The following is a 17,934-nucleotide window of genomic DNA, read 5'->3' on the forward strand; positions in this document are numbered from 1 at the left end:
CATACCCCCGGACAAGACTTATACTACGTTAAAGGATGCAGTGGTACAACAAGATATATTCGATGGTGTATTTCATTTAACTATGCCAAAATGATTGAAGAAAAAGCCGTAAAATGCTTGGAAATAATTTGCAAATACATCAACCAACAAACCTAGGCTGAGTGGTAAACTGGTAGTAAAACAGGCTGTGTATTTTTTAAAAAATAATTAACAGCTTGCAGCGGTATCGCACCATGTCTCAGTTACACGGGGCAAGATGAGCGTCCGCACTACGTTTTATCACGTTAATAATACACATACAGTAACTCGTTAACGGCCAGATGCCATTACGCTGATCGGATTCTTCAACAAAACTTGTATTCCATAACTACAAGTAACCTATCACTATCGTTCTCTATCAGTTACCTTTTCGAGGGATATTAGTGTTAGTTTAACTCTTGGAAGATTATTTAAAATTTCTGCTCATGGACGCAATACCTGTCGTCTCCGGGGAAATTTTTCTAATGTTGCTGGTTCTAATTTCTACGGATCATTAACACAATCTCTTCTTATATTATTAATGAGCATTTGTAGACTTAGAAAAAGCTTTTTAAATTGTTGACTGGAATGACCTCTTTGAAATTATGAAGGTGGCAGGAGTGAAATACAGGGGGGTGAATGACTATTTTCTGTTTGTACAGAAACAAGACGGCATTTATAAAAGTCGAGGGGCACGAAAGGGAGCAGTGGTTGAGAAGGGAGCGAGACAGGGTTGTAAACTATCCGCGATGTTATTGCATCTGTATACTGAGCAAGCAGTAAACGAAACAAAACAAAAATTTGGAGTAGGAATTAAAGTCCAGGGAGTAGAAACAAAAACTTTGAGGTTTGCCGATGACATTGTAATTCTGTCAGAGACAGAAAAGGACTTGGAAGACCAGCTGAACGGAATGGTCAGCCTTGAAAGGAGGATATAAGATGAATGTCAACAAAAGCTAAACGAGGAATGTAGCCGAATTAAATCATGTAATGCTGAGGGAATTAGACTAGAAAATGAGACACTTAAAGTAGCGGATGAATTCTGATATTTGGGCAGCAAAATAACTGATGATGGTCGAAGCAGGGAGGATGTAGACTGCCAATGACAAGAAAAGCGTTTCTGAGGAAAAGAAATTTGTTAAACTGAATATAGATTTAAGTGTCAGGAATTCCTTTCCGGAAGTATTTGTGTGGAGTGAAATATTGTATGGAAGTGAACCATGGACGATAAACAGTTTAGAGAAGAAGAGAATAGAAGCTTTTAAAATGTGGTGCTACAGAAGAATGCTGAAAACTAGGTGGGTAGATCACGTAACTAATGAGCAGGTACTGAATAGAATTGAGAAGAAGAGAAATTTGTGGTACAACGTGTCTAAAAGAAGGGATCATTTGGTAGGACACATTCTGAGGCATCAAGAAATCACCAATTTAGTAGTGGAGGGAAGCGTAAGGGGTAAAAATCTTAGAGGGAGACCAAGAGATGCAGAAGGATGTAGGCTGCAGTAGTTACTCGGAGATGAAGAGGCTTGCACAGGTTGGAGTAGCATTTTGAGCTGCATCTGATCAGTCTTTGGAGTGAAGATTCCAATAACAACATTTAAGTAGAATTTCGTGACATTATAGTAATTTAGATTCAAAGTTCCTTCCGTTAATATGTTTCCCAGAGATCACAAACTGTGTACCAGATCAGTGAAGGGCCGAAGAGCGCAACTATCACAGTAATATTCAGTACTATTTCTCCCTTTACATAATGTTAAAATACTTTAAAGAACATTCTCTCTTGATTCAGTTAATATTTTAAGCTAGTGTAACATAACCTTTCACTATAACTTCACTCGAACACTAATTTCCGAAAGTAGTTCTATTCAAAGATATTAGACGTTTTGGTAATTTCCTGGTACAAGAATATCAATCAGTCTTTACGATTATATCCTCTTTTAGTAGGTTAATACTTTCTTAAAAGTCAAGATTTTGCAAATAAAATCCACTATTCAAGTACGTAAATTTCCAATAATGAACCCGTCTCGATGTTTTATTTCACAACAGCTGAATACTGTGACAGAAGATCACTTATACCAAATTTTCATATTTGCATGCAGTGTTCGTGGCTGCATACCGACAGAGACCAACTTCATTTTGCAAACAGAACATTTTTCCTTTCAATAATAACTTAATTTCATATTTTAATAATAGCTGCAAGAAACGGCCACAATGTTTACGGCTTCTTCTCCTTGTCCGTGGCTGTTGGCTGACAATGACGTCCAGCTTCTCAGCTAGCAAGCGCCGCGTCGGAAACTCCGTCGCCTTCGTCTCTCGTTTCTCACGCCGCGAAAAAAACACACACAAACAAAACCTGAGAGTATTTTCTGGCAGGAAGTATGTTATTCTATGCACTATTAGCATCAATTACCATATATCGTAGTGCGCTCACGAGTCAGGGCGTACTGATAGTCTGTAGATATGTCAGCACAAGCTGAAGTCCGCCTTACCAGTGTCACGGAAGCAGCAAGATTACGCATAGAAATGTGGAAAATACCTTTCAGAGCTGGAAATAACGCTGATGGTTTCTTCATTATTGCAAGATGACACCTTCTTGAAACATTGCTGTCTGCCAAATGCACGAGATATGCCCAGACCACAAATAAATTCCGTGAAGTGGAAATATTGAAATCCAGCTGATGATATGGCGTAACCATTGAAACGCATAATGTAGTTTAAAATAAAAGGGAATGAAGCAGCAAGTTTATGATTTTTGTGCATAGTCTCAGTTTGTTCTCCTAAACATTTCTTTCTTTTTGTGGCTTTTTGAATTAGTTCTCTGGGCGAGTTTGTCTTCATAAAGTCACATATTTTTAACAGTTTTTCAGCAACAGGAATCTATTGCAAATTGGTGAAGTTCCTTTAGGACAATGTAATTAATTTTAAATAGCTAAGAAGAAGACGCGTGAATTCAACGTGGCTGCACTCTTTTTAACAGTATCCACGTGAAAACAGTCTCAAAACAACGACTAACTGTTCGAGAAGTGGATGGAAGACAAGGAAGAAAGACGCAAGAAAGATATAGCAGCGACGATCGCCCAAGAGAAATGTGCTTTCTATTAAATACTACGGCTTCAAATAACTAAAAAAAAAATAATCTTGGAACAAGTTGTTTCCACATAAGGTGAACAACAAATCGCATACAACCTCCCCCTTGTAATGGTACTTCAATTACGTAACCATTACGGCAGCTCACCTGAACCTCTCGATACCAGCAATATTCTACTGTGTTTCTGTAGAATAGTTAACATATGTCTGTGACAACATTCAGATTTGATTTCATTAATGTAGAGGTATTTTGATACATCGATATGTTTATGTTGCAATGATATTATTCTTATGTGTATTCTTTCTTTTGTCACTACGATCTTTGACGTACTTGTAACTCAGATTTTTGAGCGCGTAAGCGATTATTAGTTAGTTAGAGAGTGGGACCTTGAAAAATTCAAGTCTTGGACGTCATGTTGGAAAGACGCATATTGTAGCCAGTTTATAAAATGTGAACTTTAACAGTGAGGAAGATGTTTTCAAGTATGTTTTGTATTGTGAAGTGATGTTTTGTGTGTTAGGTGATATTGCAGCAAGAGTAATAAAAAAGAAGTGTAACTTTAACTCGGAGTGCTGATTACTTTTTTTACATCAACATTGCCCTGCAAAAGTGTAATCTTCCAGAATGGTTTGTGAAGCGCATCTACAAAACTTTTGAATATAGCAGAATAAAACCTAGGCCTCTTTGCATCCGAGCTTGGAATCATCACCACCTAGATTTTCGACGATTGAGCCATGGTTTTACAACGAGACCAGCGTGGGAAACACGAAAAGATGAGTGCCTAGTTTATTCATTATTACATGAAATGACTTTATTAACTGTGCTCTAATGACACCTGCCACATAATAACTTTGTTGTTGCCAGAAAATGCAGTATTTAGCAGCGTGAGCAACACCACAATCATTATTAAATTTTGACCTTTGTTGTGGTAGGGTTGTTAGACCCTCCCCCACCTCCAACCCCCGCCCCCTATCACCGAATTACAAAGCTCATCGTATCCTGGAAATATTTTCGAAAGCCATTACAGTAACGTAGAAAACTATAGTGAAAAGATAAGTAACAGTTCAATTTGACCAGGAGAGTGTAACACAAATAATTGCAGTAATATAATCTAACATCAACAACACAAAAAAATCGTTTTTTATTATGCCTACAATTTCGCAAAATTTATATAATGAACCGTGGCTGGTTGCAGATAACAAACTGTAGCAAAATGTCAGCAGCACTGCTGACGGCAGGCAGCTACACGAACATCAGAAAGTGATGTTTAATGTATAGAGATGGATGTTTGTTTGTTCGTATTCAGTGCTTTCCTGTACTATTCATCCGATTACGATGAAATTTGAGGTTGGTTTGGGAGTGAGAAGCCCTGATATTTAAAAATATGCGATTCAGGGCGATATTAGTATCGAGTTTAAAGTTTTCGGGGACGCTACTCCCATAGAGGGAATGTGGAGAGTGGAAAGGCAGTAGCATATCGGCATACCTCTGCAACACCTGAAGCAATTTTTATCAAACCTGGTACACATTACCACTTGATAGATGAAATAAATACTATAAAAGACACCCGAAGTAGCCCTATAGATGAGGGCGAGGGCGAGAAGGTATGACACAAAACCATAACTCAGGGATGCCAGTAACAATTTCACCAAAATTTCGTGGTACACAAATCAATGTTTGTATAAAAATACCCCGGGAATAAGAAATCTACTATCCTTAGGGGTGTAGGCGGGGATGAGGAAGGGTGACATGTAAAAATACTTACTGACATTTCTTTCCTATATTTAGTTGGAATATTTTGAAAGTATTGAGCGCAAATTGTGTTGTTCAATGTGTCAACCGGATCGCGAGAATGAGCGCTGCATTGAACCAATAATCTCGTCACCATATTTCGAAGTGAACGATTATGCCATACGGATGAATATTACAAAACATTTTAAATCCTCTCTGGAATAGCATGGCGTAAAGCTGCGGACAACCAGACAGTTTCCTCGCTACAGATATGTAGGAAATATGGGAACAAATATTTGTACAGTATGTTGAAAAGAGAGTTTTAGAGCTAAAACGCAGCTATTACGTCAGTATTTACTTCATTTGGAGACTAATAATTATAGCTATGAGAAATAGTATACTTTTAGGTGCGTTTGCACCTCGAAGTATGTGTGGCAAGAGTAATTCATTACTGTATATTTTGCCCTGGTCAACAGGCAGCTGTTGAAGTGTGAATGCTTGAGCGCAAAATGATGAATTTTCACTGATAGGCGCAGTGCGCTTGGTGATGCAGTAACAGCCACGTAAAAACTTTAAGTAGTAAATTGTGTGACATGTTTGTGGTAAGACTGTTAGACACAGAGAAAAAACGACTAACATACTGAAGTGGGTACATATTAATGTACCAATGATCACAGTATATGTCTTTATATCCCCATCTCCGTGTACATACAACAGATATACACTCCTGGAAATTGAAATAAGAACACCGTGAATTCATTGTCCCAGGAAGGGGAAACTTTATTGACACATTCCTGGGGTCAGATACATCACATGATCACACTGACAGAACCACAGGCACATAGACACAGGCAACAGAGGATGCACAATGTCGGCACTAGTACAGTGTATATCCACCTTTCGCAGCAATGCAGGCTGCTATTCTCCCATGGAGACGATCGTAGAGATGCTGGATGTAGTCCTGTGGAACGGCTTGCCATGACATTTCCACCTGGCGCCTCAGTTGGACCAGCGTTCGTGCTGGACGTGCAGACCGCGTGAGACGACGCTTCATCCAGTCCCAAACATGCTCAATGGGGGACAGATCCGGAGATCTTGCTGGCCAGGGTAGTTGACTTACACCTTCTAGAGCACGTTGGGTGGCACGGGATACATGCGGACGTGCATTGTCCTGTTGGAACAGCAAGTTCCCTTGCCGGTCTAGGAATGGTAGAACGATGGGTTCGATGACGGTTTGGATGTACCGTGCACTATTCAGTGTCCCCTCGACGATCACCAGTGGTTTACGGCCAGTGTAGGAGATCGCTCCCCACACCATGATGCCGGGTGTTGGCCCTGTGTGCCTCGGTCGTATGCAGTCCTGATTGTGGCGCTCACCTGCACGGCGCCAAACACGCATACGACCATCATTGGCACCAAGGCAGAAGCGACTCTCATCGCTGAAGACGACACGTCTCCATTCGTCCCTCCATTCACGCCTGTCGCGACACCACTGGAGGCGGGCTGCACGTTGTTGGGGCGTGAGCGGAAGACGGCCTAACGGTGTGCGGGACCGTAGCCCAGCTTCATGGAGACGGTTGCGAATGGTCCTCGCCGATACCCCAGGAGCAACAGTGTCCCTAATTTGCTGGGAAGTGGCGGTGCGGTCCCCTACGGCACTGCGTAGGATCCTACGGTCTTGGCGTGCATCCGTGCGTCGCTGCGGTCCGGTCCCAGGTCGACGGGCACGTGCACCTTCCGCCGACCACTGGCGACAACATCGATGTACTGTGGAGACCTCACGCCCCACGTGTTGAGCAATTCGGCGGTACGTCCACCCGGCCTCCCGCATGCCCACTATACGCCCTCGCTCAAAGTCCGTCAACTGCACATACGGTTCACGTCCACGCTGTCGCGGCATGCTACCAGTGTTAAAGACTGCGATGGAGCTCCGTATGCCACGGCAAACTGGCTGACACTGACGGCGGCGGTGCACAAATGCTGCGCAGCTAGCGCCATTCGACGGCCAACACCGCGGTTCCTTGTGTGTCCGCTGTGCCGTGTGTGTGATCATTGCTTGTACAGCCCTCTCGCAGTGTCCGGAACAAGTATGGTGGGTCTGACACACCGGTGTCAATGTGTTCTTTTTTCCATTTCCAGGAGTGTATATGTGTGAAGAGTGTGTGATCTATGGATACAGAGGCCAATAACTAGTTGAGGAATATATTTTCTTAAATATGTTGCGAATGTGAATGTCTTAATCCTAAAAGTGTCCACACAACCGTAAAAACTATTAGCTGTTATTCAGTAAAGAATGAAGTGAACCCTCTAACGATGCTGAAACTTTATCGAAACATGCATGGGTGTTAAAAAAGAAAATTTGTATTTTACAATGCCGAACCTTATTTCCATAATTATATACTTGAAAGCAAACACGAGCAAAGAATGAACTTCAGTGAATGGATGCAAAGAAATTTTTTATTTCATCACGACAATGCACCCATTCACAAAGGTGTTTCATCAATAGGAAAAGTGTTGAAACATTAATCGTATGCACCATATTTGGAGTCCAATGAAGAAGTTATGACAGCTGTAGAAGAGAATTTTCCAGGCGTTTTGGAGTCGCCCTTTTGGGATGAAGTCTACTCACTGGATAAACTATGGGCAGAGTAAGTTAACTAAAAGAGGAATACGTTGATAAATAACAGTATTTTTTGCCTAAAACAGACTTTTAGTATCTTCCATCCCCCAAAAATCCCTCATGAAATGTACGAAGTATGTACGAGAAGTTCTGAGGCTAAAATAAACAAGAGCGCAATACCTCCTTCGTTTTTCAAAGTAGTTCCATTTAATTTTTTTTCCCTCGAAATGATCAAATTAAGTGTATTTCTCAAATTAAACTGCCTTATTTAATCTGCGTCTTTTTCAGGTCTGGGGAGAAAGATTTATATGAATTCGGCGAACATTGGAAACGAACTGCAAAGCATGCCGGTTGACAGCAGCGAGGTGTGTATGAAAGCATATCATTGTCGAGTAACGAAGAGTAATAGTCCTAGGCAAAGGTTCTGTCTATGTGGAACACACGTCTGTGAACACCATATCGCGAGTATCCTATAAAGTGTAGTAATAATTATTTCTACGAATGGTAACTTTTTTGCATTATTTGGTGCAGTCTTACCGTTTGTCAATATCTATTTAGATTGCTCCTTCGTCTTAGGCGTTGTTGTTGTTGTGGTCTTCAGTCCTGAGACTGGTTTGATGCAGCTCTCCATGCTACTCTATCCTGTGCAAGCCTCTTCATCTCCCAGTACCTACTGCAACCTACATCCTTCTGAATCTGCTTAGTGTATTGATCTCTTGGTCTCCCTCTACGATTTTTACCCTCCACGCTGCCCTCCAATGCTAAATTTGTGATCCCTTGATGCCTCAAAACATGTCCTACCAACCGATCCCTTCTTTTAGTCAAGTTGTGCCACAAACTTCTCTTCTCCCCAATCCTATTCAATACCTCCTCATTAGTTACGTGATCTACCCACCTTATCTTCAGCATTCTTCTGTAGCACCACATTTCGAAAGCTTCTATTCTCTTCTTGTCCAAACTAGTTATCGTCCATGTCTCACTTCCATACATGGCTACACTCCATACAAATACTTTCAGAAACGACTTCCTGACACCTAAATCTATACTCGATGTTAACAAATTTCTCTTCTTGAGAAACGTTTTCCTTGCCATTGCCAGTCTACATTTTATATCCTCTCTACTTCGACCATCTTCGGTTATTTTACTCCCTAAATAGCAAAACTCCTTTACTACTTTAAGTGTCTCATTTCCTAATCTAATTCCCTCAGCATCACCCGACTTCATTTGACTACATTCCATTATCCTCGTTTTGCTTTTGTTGATGTTCATCTTATATCCTCCCTTCAAGACATCATCCATTCCGTTCAACTGCTCTTCCAAGTCCTTTGCTGTCTCTGACAGAATTACAATGTCATCGGCGAACCTCAAAGTTTTTACGTCTTCTCCATGAATTTTAATACCTTATGAACCCAAATTTTATCTAAACAATCACAATTTTGAATCCCCCCAAAATTCTGCACCGGACAAACGGGCTGCAATTTTGAGATACGATTAAAATACGAAAAATACCTGCGTGCCGAGCGATTCATTTAAATCTACTTTTATTCCTCAAATTGCCAAGGAGGTACAGTTGGCAAAAATTAACACAGCAGCCTATGATTCGTGCAACTTTCATACATACAATGCTATGAATACGCTGGAGAAAAAAAAGAGATATACGAGGGTTGGAACTTTAATAATGGCAACTATTTATTTAGAGCTCGTACAAAATAGATACGTGTTTCAAAGTTTTACTGACCTTCAAAATAGTCACCAGCATTGTGTACAACCCGTTGCCAGCGATGTGGAAGTCTTAGGATAGTCTTAGCAGTGCCAGTTATGTTGACAGTTCGAGCGGCGGTCTATTGCCCAACGAATTTGTAGCAGCTGTGTAGCGAATGCCGTGAAGTGCTTCTTTCAGTTTAGAAATAGAGTTGAACTCACGAGGGCTTAAGTCAGGGGAGTGCAGTAGGTGGTATAGCACTTAGCAGCCCCATCAGTCAAACAAATCAGTAACAGCTTGCACTGTACTTGCTTGAGCATTGTCCTGCAAAATGATGGTCAGGTCCTGCAGAAAGTGTCATCACTTCTGTCTCTAAGCTGTTCGTCGGTTGTGTTCAAAAAATGAACAGCATAGAGATAGAAGTTATTTACATAACGTCTAGTATTACAGAAATAACTTATATTAATTTCCGAAGTAAATCCCCCTACTTTTAACAAGAAGGTAAAAAAGAAAGGTACTGCAGTATTCGAACCCTCTACAGACCTAACGTCTGCTTTGTGTCAGGGGGCCTCTACTCACCAAGCTATACTTAACTTTGTGTTTTACGTTATGATGTTCTACAGGCTTTCCTCGTAGAAACGTCATTAATTTATTTAAGGTAGTTTTCACTATCGTTCCGTCTCAGTTGCATATTTTTAACTGGCTTACATGTTTCGATCACCATGGATCACCTTCAGATCTAAGTAGTTGCTTCAGCAACCTGTCATGCCTACTCAGAACCATATATCATAGTACCCTGATATGTTGTTCTGAGTAGACAACTGTTTAGATCGGGAGACAATCCAGTGTGATCGTAACAGAGAGTCCAATTAAAAATGTCCAGCTGAGACGTAAAAATGAATGAGAATTATTTTAAGTATCTAAACAGTTGCTGAATCTCTCAGGACGACTATGTCAACTATAGTCATTAATTTACATTTAAATATAAGAGATCCTGACAAGAACACCACATTTTCCATGAATCTTGAATGTGCCGTTGCCTCAAAACGGCTTACTCTCATAACATGCGATCATAACGCGATTACAACTAAATATGTAAATTGTTTGAGCACCAGTGTTACCTTTCGCTCGGTTTTATTACAACAAATAGTACCAATAATTACTTGTTCTCGAGACATTCTACATGATTTTAGAAACAGCATGTATTAATGGGGTGTTAGGCATAATATAAAACCTACCGAATATGGGCTTCTACTGAACGCCACAAATACAATATGGTGTCATGCTTTCTGCGGTCCTCAAGCTCTCTGCTTGTGACGAAGGGAGCGTTCTTGTTTCCTATTGGTTCTGCTTTACGTGATACGCAGTCGAAGTATCGCGGAATTAATTGTGTGCTTCATGTGAAATAGCAGGAAGTGACGTTACAAAACTCATAGAGCACCACGTCTGCGTTTGCAAACTCGTCCCGTGTGCCGACAGCTCAAGGTTTTTGCGCTCAGCGTAATTTGGCCACCAGCGTTTGAAGCAGTGTGCATTGCGTAGCACAGCGGTGCACGCGGACACGAGTTGCCACGGCTACGTAAACAATAGGTCGCGCCACTGTTGTGAAGCGGCCGTAGCAAGATCTAAATGCCCGCCTCCAATACCTATACAGGTTGTCCCATTGGGAGTGGTCAATATACAGGAATGTGATAGGAACGATCCTCCGATTATTCGAAGCAAAATAGTCTTGTAAACATGGACTCTGAAATGCATGCCTTAAGAGCTGGGAGCATCTGTTCATCTTCGCCTTTATGAAAAACTGAACTTCTTCCAACACGTGCTCGTCTCTCTAAACATGTGCATTTTACAGCCCTTGTTTGCTAGACAAATTTTCTTTCTTTGGTCCTCCCAAAATATGGAAACCAAAGAGCTAGCGGTAGAAGAGATATGCTTCACGGTATCGAGGATGGAGAAGTGTTCATAAGCTCCTAAGGTACGCATTTTAGAGCTAATGTTCACTAGACTATTTTCCTTTTTATGATCCTTGTTGTTATGTCACTGAATATTGACCTTCCTCATGGGACATCCTGCATAAGGAGATGGACTTTGATACACCCGCCCTTCGCCAGAAAGCGGAAAAATAAAGTAGCTTCTCCGAAACGTCGCACTCACACAGTACAACAGGAAACCCGTTAACATTGTGTTGCAATACAATTCTACCGGTAAACCCTCCACCCTGAATCTTTAAAGACACAACAGCTTGAATTGTCTCTTTAATTTACAAATGAGTTAGTGCGTTCAATATTCGACGTAAAGCATTCAGACGAGGAAAATCTTAATAAAGAATTGAAATTTTGCTAGAGTTTGTTGAAATTCGCTAAGTGCTCCAATTATGAAACAGTGGATGAGTATAGCCTTGGTAATTTCTGCTCAGTTGTGAACAAAACTCACGCCTCTCAATATGTATGACGTCATATCTCCTGATCTCCTGAATTAAGTGTTGCACAATGATATTATTTTGCAGGTACCATCTGCGGTATATTTGAGCAGTGTCTGAAAACGTGTTGAGAATAGAGTTCCTAGTAAGGAAGTAATAGATTTAAGTGTTATACCTCGTGCTGAAGTTTCACAGAGAAAATACAGTAAGAGATAAAATTCTTTCCTTTTCTCCAGTACTGGATTAATGTTTTCAGGGTAATTTACTCACCGTCATTTACGCTACTCAGTACATACACGCACTTTCTGATTGCAGTACTAGTATTACTACGTTGAACCTATCTTAATGAGTAGATGATGACAGCATTTTAAACTTTTAAATTCTGTTAGTAATTGAAGAGTGGAAATCGAAATAATTCTATGTGCCAAACCTGCCATTTGTCAGGAGAATGGCAAACACAATGTGTCTCTGTTTGTACATAACAGATTTTTATCCAGAAATGAAGAAGGTATTCTGATACAAAGGAATTATATTGCTCATGGAATGACCGTAAAGAATAATGAGCCAGTTACAAAATAAGTACCTTATTAAAAACGTTCTAAGTGCCATACCAGGGATGGTTCTCAATGACAATTTGGAATATTTTTGAACGTTGATTCTTGCAAAGAAGAAAACAGCGATAAGCCACTGTTAATAGTGCTATTTATTTACACAAATAGCGGCGTTACCAGTTTTGAACCGACATATTCGTCTTCAAACATTTTTTACGCTTATATTACATTTTTTATTCTTGACATTACGTAGTAGTTGGGTTTTTTGTTCAGCAACCAATGCAAACACCAATAAATAGAAAATAAACCTGAACAGCCGTCTGAAGGTGAACCTGTAGGTCTGAACCCGGCAACGGCGCTATTTTCATAAATAAAGTAGCATTATTAACAGTATTTGGTTGCTGTTTTCTAGTCCGCAAGAATCAGCTTGAATTATGTACACCATAACAATCTCAAAAATGACAGTAAAAAATTTTCGATAATGTTGAGCCACAGTCGTACAAAACTGCTTAAAAGAGTAAACCGCCATTTGACTGTGATTTAGTATATTCATCTTCTACTTGTCAGACTTGCTTTGGACTGCCTTAACAGATACGACTTAATAATGGAACTTCCTGGAAGATTAAAACTGTGAGCCGGACCGAGACTCGAATTCGGGACCTTTGCCTTTCGCGGTCAAATGCTCTACCACCTGAGTTACTCAAGTGCGACCCATGCCCCGTTGTGAAAGCGTTAAATTCGCCAGTACCTCGTCTCATACCTTTCAAACTTCAGAGAAGCTCTCCTGCGAGCCTTGCAGAACTAGCACTCCTGGAAGAAGGGATATTGCGGAGACGTGGCTTTCCCACAGCGTGGGGGATGTTTCCAGAGCACTTGCTCGCAAAAGGCAGAAGTCTCGAGGTGAGTATCGGTCCGGCACATACCGCTGCAGAGTGAAAATCTCATTCAGGGGACATAATAATGGTCTAACAACTTTTGGCATTGCACTTGATAATGGCATTAAAGCCGAAATGTAGATAGCGCAGGAGATAAATACAGTAATACACAGTCAAATGACGGTCTTTTAAACAATCAAAAACGTTACTTAGTAAGTAGGAGGGAGAAATACAGTATTACGTTTCTAAGTGGCGGAACTGTAGCCAAGGAAAACCATTTTTCATATATTTGGAGCTTCGGAACTCCAGAGGTAAGTACAGCTCGGCACAAAGACTTTGTGCAATCTACTAACGTATATTACAAAGAATTTCTCTGTAGTTTGGCTCCTGGATCAATTCTAGGCGCACGCAACAGAGCACCAAGAAAAGAAGAGCATTAAAAAACGCGTTTTGTTGAAAAATAGCAGTGAGACCTTTTCCCATTGCCTCTCTTCAGTTATATGTAATACGGAAAAACAAATTTTTGTTGCTCCTGGAAGGTTGCAGATAGGCAACCTACAACTGCAGTTGTGCACCATGAACCATGAAACTGGTTGGCTACTTATTACTATAGAACATGAACGTTTGTTAACTTACTGACTTGTTACTCTCAAAAAGTCTAAGTCATAGGAAGTGAAAAAAGTGTTCATCTGAATTTCTCAAGGAGCTATGACGTTCGTTTCCACCTAAATTCTAGTCCGATTTTTTTACAAAGGTGTTATTTCGGACATTCATGTCCCTCGCCTCTCATCTGAATTGCCGCGCGGGATTAGCCGAGCGGTCTGAAACGCTGCAGTCATGGACTGGGCGGCTGGTCCCGGCGGAGGTTCGAGTCCTCCCTCGGGCATGGGTATGTGTGTTTGTCCTTAAGATCATTTAAGTTAAGTAGTGTGTAAGATTAGAGACTCATGACCTTAGCAGTTAAGTCCCATACGATTTCACACACATTTGAACATTTTTTCATCTGAATTATTTTTGCTAATTTGTCTTGGATCGACAGAATGCGGCTTGCCTGTTAATTCATGCGTTCATCCTGTGCTTGTCTGATTATTTATGAGTTACTGCCACGTCTGTCCCACACTTCTGAGTGTATAAAACGAGAAAGATTAAAAATGAGAATGTGTTGAAGAAGATGGAAAAATAAAATAAAAGACTGAAGAGTTCGTATGTGTTATTGCCTCTACAAACATTGCATGTTTCCCCTGCTTTCGCCAGATATTAGGGTATCCATTGGTACGGTAATCCAACTGTTTCTACGGCAGCTCCTGCCATATTACTCACAGTTTACGCGTCTCTGAGCCTCTTAACGATGCTACATCCCCGTTCCTCACGGCGGCGAGTGTATCAGCAATAACCTGGATATGATCGCAGTCTTTACTCAGCGTCACACGTGTAATTTACTGTTAGCCGCTACTGTAGCGCAGACAGCTGCCGCTACAGAGCACGGCCGCCACCACAGCTTTCTTTAAGCTGACACATACCCCACTGCACGATGCAAGGACTGTTTAAATATCGGAGAGAGCTAGCGTCTGCTCAACTCACACTTTGACAAAGTGCCGCCATCGCGCTCACGACGCTATTACACAGCAAGTAACGCGACGCCGCAGACGCTGCGACCAAACGTCTCCCCTGTATGACGCATGTGGCCATAACCGTGACTTATCTATAGCCGGATAAGGATGTTTTACCGACTTCGGTGAGCACCGAACAGCGTAGCTCGGCGGCTGCGTCGCAGCACGTCGCAAGTAGATGCTATCGCGCTGGTTTGATGCATCAACCGGCGCGTGCTCTGGTGCATGTTCTTTATGTGCTCTCGAAGCAGCTGTCGCCGAGCGCGAGAACACCTGCGGTGATACAGTAATGGATAAGTAAACAGAGAAATGAATGGGGAGAATGTGAGATTTATTATGGATGAAATAATAACAAAGAAAAGGAAACAGCTCATCGTTGTAGAATTGTGAACGAACGTGAACACTGAGACGAGGAACTGGAGGTGTGACTGCTAGGACCGTAAATAAGGCAACATACTAATTTTTCTTACTATTACAACAAAAAAAAAATTTTTCAGATGGCTCTGAGGACTATGGGACTTCACATCTGTGGTCATCAGTCCCCTAGAACTTAGATCTACGTAAACCTAACTAACCTAAGGACATCACACACATCCATGCCCGAGGCAGGATTCGAACCTGCGACCGTAGCGGTCAAGCGGTTCCAGACTGAAGCGCCTAGAACCGCACGGCCACACCGGCCGGCTTACTATTAGAAATCAATATATGTTATAACATTACTTTGTATAACAAGTCAGCTCTTGGACATAACCTATTTATTGCAGACAACTGAGTAAGGAGAATAATGTGTCAAGTTCACTTACAGTCATTATGGTACATCCTCTTAGACAGGTCTAGCACCTTCACAGTGTGATCATTCGCAGCTACAACTCTACAAAACAAAATTTCTTTCTTTACTCTTCACTGAAGCTTTCAGTGGCGGAGAAGGGTTTTCACTGTGCTACTTCAAAAGTAATTGCTCTTTCTCCCAGCAACAAAAACGAGCTCAGAATTTATGTGTACTTATAACTCTGAGATTAGTTTTTAGAGTAAGTGTTTGCAAGCTGTGAGCGTCCGACCATTTTTGGCCATAACTAAGTTAATGAGAACATGTGATTTCGAAAAAGTGCCCTACGCATGTGCCCCTTTTACGTCGAATTTTGACCTAAGAATAATCTGTGATGGTATCTGATCGAAGTTTCGTGCACGTATTCAAACACGCATGCACAATGTGAAGAAATTGTGGCCCTGGATGAATATCTGAATGAACTTAAGCTCATAATTACTCATATGAGTTTTATAACTTGATTCGGTGTACATATAATCGACCTTCCTTCTAGGTACATCACATTTTGTGAGGATGTGAGCCTCAGTCTGATAACGTAACACCTGCCCACACAAGAACATGAACCCACATACCCAACATCCATAAGCAATTTGCCACACTGGTCGTCGGTAGCAAAATGTGGAAGATCCAAGATGAGCAAACAACTTCGTGTACGGTAACTGTCTCCTTTTCTCTCTCTCTCTCTCTGTCTCAATGTATGATAGTAACACGAAGTTCACCTCGACACCCGTATTAGCAGCTGGAGCTGGAGCTGATATTAAACGCATGCAAACACAAGGAAACTGCACACTGGTCTTTGGGTGACCATCTGGTACAATGTACACAGATGAAGAAAAGTTAGAAATGCTACTCATCTATGGAGAATGTACGAAGAGGTACAAAAAAAACCTGGAATGATTTTTTAAAAGGTATATATTTTCAAGTTCTTTAATAACAACCTTATCCCCTTCAAAATAATCTCCATTGCAATCAATACATTTGCCCCAACGGTGGTTCTACTGTTCGAAACATTTTTTGCACTCATCTTTAGAAATGGCTGGCAGTTCCTCCCTCGTTTTTGTCCTGACTTCTTCAGTGTTGCCAAATCAGTTTGCTTTCATGCCCCTTTTCATTCATAGGAGTAAGAAAATGTCACAAGGAGCCAGGTCAGGCGAGTAAGGTGCTTGGCGGAGCGGAACCATGCCATTGTTAGCCAAAAACTGTCTAACAGAGATGGTTGTGTGTGCAGGTGCGATGTCGTGTTCGAAGAACCAGTCTCCTGTCTGCCACAAATCGGGTCTTTTCTGACGACAACTGTTGCGCAATCTTCTTAAAACTTCCAAAGGAAATGTTTTATGGAAGGTCGGACCTGGTGAACAAACTCTGAATGAACTATCCCCTTCGCATCAAAAAAGCAAATAAGGATTTTTTTTGATGACGTCTTCCATTTGTTTGACTGTTGCTTTGTTTCTGGGTCGTAACCCTAGCACCATGACTCATCACCAGTAATGACCTTTGGCAGAAAATCTGGATCAGTTTCAAGCTGCTGTTCAAAGCACTACATGCTTCAGCTCGACGTTCCTTTTGATTGTCAGTCGGAGTCCGAGGAACAAACTTGGCAGTAACCCTTTTCATTCTCAAATCTTCCGTTAAAATTGGCTGAAGCGAGCTCCAAGATAACTCACTAATCTCTGACAGTTGATCAGTTGTCTGTCGACAGTCTGTGAGCACAAGCTCTCGAATTTTTTCGATATTTTTGTCGATTCGGGCCGCTGAAGGACTTCCAGAACGAGTTTATTGTCAATCGACGTGTCGCCGTTTTTGAAGAGAGCAAATCAATCACTCGTACACTTGAAGTTTTCCGATAGCGTCACCCTGGTAAGCTCTTTTCAACATTAAAACAGTTTCAGCAACATTTTTACCGAGTAGAAAATAAAATTTCACAGCTGCACGTTATTCACTTAAATTTGCCACCATAAAAAACGAAATAACAACAAAACGGCGCTAGTAAAAAGAGTCACTGCAGTTGAACAGGACAAGCCAGGTCGACAGCACAGGAGGCACTAAACTGGCTATACACTCATAGTGGCAGAAATGCATACTAACTAGTTCCGTCCACGGTAATGTTAATCCGGTTTTTATCATTTTTTGGGTACACCCTCGTAAGTTAGTAGAAAAGTAATGGAAATAAAGGCGAATCACCTAAATCTAGCACCGTAAATATTGTGGAACTCGAAAGTGTTATTAATGTGCTGTTTTCACAGGCCAGGATGGTAGACGGGGGCTCGTGTTTTTAGCAATAAACAGTGTAGTCGGGGGTCGCACTGTTAGCAATAAACAGATTGTAATATAGGGTTTACCAATGCAGAAAAGGCCTACATGCTGACGATGTTTGGAGAGTGTAAGAAGAAGGCAGTTCGTTCTTGTACGGTGTATGGAGCAAGATAACCCAATAGACGTCAATCAACTCAGAAATTATTTATTAACCTTTTCAACTAGTTATGCGCACGGTAGC

The sequence above is a fragment of the Schistocerca nitens genome, chromosome 6, assembly GCF_023898315.1.
Source record: "Schistocerca nitens isolate TAMUIC-IGC-003100 chromosome 6, iqSchNite1.1, whole genome shotgun sequence".
NCBI lineage: Eukaryota > Metazoa > Arthropoda > Insecta > Orthoptera > Acrididae > Schistocerca > Schistocerca nitens.